Raw genomic sequence first — 4,136 nt, forward strand, 5'->3', positions numbered from 1 at the left:
GCGGCGCTGGTGTCGGGGCGGCGTCGAGGGCGGTGGGGCGGCGGCGTTGGGAGAGGAGAGGGGAAGGGGATCGCAGGCGAGGGCGAAGGAGAGAGAGGGGATCGATACGAAGTAGGGGCGGCACAATACTAATGGCGCACCACCCCTCGGTGCGCCATAAGTACATACATGCTAATGGCATACCTCACCCGGGTGCGCCATTAGTATTTTTTTTACTTCTGCTCGAGCCAACAGGTTATCTACCACCTAACCTGATACACATCAAGTCTTCTCTACTAGCTCGACTGGTCAGCAGCTAGTTCTCACACCAGGAGGTCCTGGGTTCGATTCCCAGGCTTCATGATTTTTTTATGCATTTAAAATGCTGTTTGATACTTATTTGTGTTTAAATATGTTCAAACTTGTTTAAATCATAACAGTAATATTTTTTTATAAGACAGTAATAATTTTTTAAAAAATATCATCAAACAGTAATGCATGCCGGTGGAGCGGGGGAGGGTGCGGGGGGTGCGGGGGGTCGACGGTGGCGGTTGAGTAGGGGAGGGGTGCGGGGGGTCGGCGGCAGCGGTTGAGTAGGGGAGGGGTGCGGGGGGTCGGCGGCGGCGGTTGAGTAGGGGAATCGAGGGTGCGGGCGGTCGGCGGCGGCGGCCGGTGGACAGGATCTGGCGAGGTGGGATAGCGGTCGAGATGGAGGGGTATCAAGGTGGGATAGCGATCGAGATGGAGGGGGATCGAGATCGAGGTGGGATAGCGATCGAGATGGAGTGGGACCGGATCTGGCGAGGTGGGATAGTGTCCATGAAATTAAAAAATATTCATGATAGTTCAAAAAGTGCCCATGAAATACAATCGAGAAATGAAGTCTACGATTTAAATACAATCGATCTTAGCTAGCTATCTCTTCACAATCTTCTTGCCCTTCTTTTTCGCAAATGGAGTTCTTCTATGAAACGGGCGTCCTTTAGGTAGGGTGGTCCTGCTTCTTCTTGTGGTGTATGCTGCTACTTCATCATCGTCGTCATGTTCGATCCTCGGGTCACCGTACTTGTCGAAGTCTTGCTCATTGGCTACTCCATCCATTCCGATGATCTTCCTTTTGCCTCTCCTCACGACAACACGACTGGGCTTTGGCGGGTCGGTAATGAAGAAGCATTGGTTCACTTGGGAAGCCAGTACCCATGGCTCATTTTTCGCGGTGACGTTTGCGCCCGCGGTCTTGGATTTGGCTTCGGGTATAACCATGGTGGTGAAATACCGGTCTTCTTTTATGACGTTCTTGGCCCATCTAACACGAAACATCGGGACCTTCTCTCCAGCGTAGCTCAGCTCCCAGATCTCCTCGATCCTTCCGTAGTATCTGTCCTTGTCGTTACCGGTGTAGGATTCCATTGTTACCCCGGAGTTCTGATAACCATCGCTCTTCATGTCCTTGGCCTCGGTGTAGAATGTGTAGCTGTTGATATCGTACGCCTCATAGGTCATCAGGTTGTGCTCGGCGCCCTGTGACAAGGCGAATATGAGTTGTTCTTCCGTGGAAGAATCCTCATGTAAAGGGTACGACAGAAGCTTCTGCTTGAACCAACGCGTGAAACATGAGTTGTGATCTTTGAGTATATCTCCGTCCGTCCTCTGTTGGCCTCGATCATTGAACGTCTTCTTAATAAAGGTTTTGTGTTGTACCACCCAAGGATCGACCACGTCTATGTGTTGTAGCGCGACTAGTTTTGCTCTTTCAAAGTCGGCGAGTCGACCATCGAAGTCGACATGCATTTCGCGGCGACCCTCACGGTAACCCCATCCAGCGAGCCTGCCGAGGTGCCTGTTGACGGGCAGACCAACGGGGTTCTCGATGCCTAGATTATTCGTGCAGTAGGAGATGCACTCTTCGGTCAGAAAGCCCCTGGCTATGCTTCCTTCTGGACGTGACATGTTGCGAACGTATCCTTTGATGACACCATTCATCCTTTCGAACGGCATCATGCTGTGCAGGAACGTCGGCCCGAGTTGGATGATATCCTCCACTATATGGACCAGCAGATGACCATAACGTCGATGATGTTGAGCAGGGTACCAAGCAGACTCTCGCACACGTTCTTCGTGATATGCATGACATCAAGGCTGTGAGGCACACGGTGGATCTTCCAGTACGGCAAGTCCCAGAAAACAGACCTCGTTTTCCATACCTTCAGCAGCGGCTCTGGCGCCTTTCGCTTCTTTCCCGGCTCTGGCGGCTTTTGCTTCTTTCCCGTCAGTGGGCAGTCTTTCCAATTTTTCAACAGCTTATCTATTTCCTCGCCGCTCCTCGTACACGGGCGTTTTCGGGGTTCGGTTTCACCATCGAACAGATCCTTGCGTTTCTTCCACGGGTCATCGTCGCGAAGCCACCTTCGATGTCCCATGAACACGGTTTTCGAAGACCCGGGATCTCTATCTAGCTGGCGATACGTTGTGTCATCCATGCACCTTACGCATCCAGAAAATCCGTGGACTACCTGCCCCGCGAGATATCAGTAACCGAGATAGTCGTGCACCGTCGTGAGCAGTGCGGCTCTCATAGGGAAATATTCTTTCTCTACGGCGTCCCACGTATTGGCTGGCGTTTTCCACAGCGTGTCAAGCTCCTCTTTCAGCAGCCCCAGATACAGATTGATGTCGTTCCCTGGTTGTTTCGGCCCTTCAATTAGCATACTCATGTGAATGTACTTCCTCTTCATGCACAACCAGGGGGGAAGGTTGTACATCCACACAAACACAGGCCAGGTGCTATGTGTGCTTCTCTGGCTGCCAAACGGATTGACTCCATCAGTGCTCGCGCCCAGCACGATGTTTCTTGGATCGTTCCCAAATTCCGAGTCTTCGAAGTTCAACGCTTGCCACTGGCTCGCATCCTTAGGGTGACTCAGCATCTTGTCTTTTTTATCTATCTCCGGATCATTTGCGTCATTTTCTCGCTTCTTCTCCTCCCTATCCGTGTGCCAACGCAGGAGCTTTGCTACCTTAGGGTCCGTGAAATAGCGCTGCAGACGAAGAGTGATCGGAAAGTACCACACCACTTTTCGAGGAGCTTTCTTCCTCTTCTTGTATCGAGTGACGCCGCACACCGGAAATATGGTAGACTCCGCGTGCTCGTCCCGATAAATGATGCAATTGTTCATGCACACATGGTATTTCACGTGCGGTAAATCGAGAGGACACACGATTTTCTTCGCCTCCTCCAAACTGGTCGGGCACTTGTTCCCCTTGGGAAGACGTTCGTGCTAGAATGACATGTTCTCATCGAAGCATGCGTCGGTCATTTTGTGTTTTACCTTCATCTCCAGAGCCATGAGCGTTACTTTCAGGCGGGTATCCTCGGGCCTGCATCCTTCATACAATGGAGTAACCGCGTCTAACTCAAGTTGATCCATCTTGGCTTTCTCTCGGGCAGCAGCTCTGGCGTTATCCGTCTGCTTGAGAAGCAGCTCTTGAATATGAGGGTCCTGCACCCAGCCCATCGATGGTCCAGCGTCGTCTACTCCGCCGGCATCATCATCTTCATGATCATGCCCGTCGCCTGCTCCGGCATCTTCCTCATCATCATGTCCTGCATCTTCTACATGATGACTGTGTACAGCATCACCGTCGTGATCATCTCCTGGGGATTCTTCGTCTTCTCGCCCGCCCGAGCCGCGGTGGTTGTCTTGCTGCCCTTCCTCATTTCTTGCCCGGCCCCCATGGACGACTTCGTAGTCATCTTCATCACCTTGCCACCGATAGCCATCCATGAAACCACGCAAGAGCAGGTGGTCCCGCACCTGCCTGGAATCCGGATCCGCAATAAGGCTCTTCAGCTTGCATCTTCGACACGGACATCTTATCTCCGTCTCGTTCTTTTGAAGCATCTCGGCCTTCGCGGACCTCAAAAACCTATTCACGATGCCTTCGGTCATCGTGCGGACCATGGTCGCCTGCGGGGTAGAGCAAAACGATATTTTAGAACCAAACAAAAATTTGGCATGACTTTCCCTAAAAATAGGACCAAAAAGAATGCTTAATGCCAAAATTCTCGCCGAAACAGAAATGAATCAACATTCCGGCAAAATATTGGCAACAATCGCATTTCAAATACCGGTACACCTCCAAACACAAACACATTT

This window comes from Triticum aestivum, chromosome 6B (genome assembly GCF_018294505.1).
Source record: "Triticum aestivum cultivar Chinese Spring chromosome 6B, IWGSC CS RefSeq v2.1, whole genome shotgun sequence".
Classification (NCBI taxonomy): Eukaryota; Viridiplantae; Streptophyta; class Magnoliopsida; order Poales; family Poaceae; genus Triticum; species Triticum aestivum.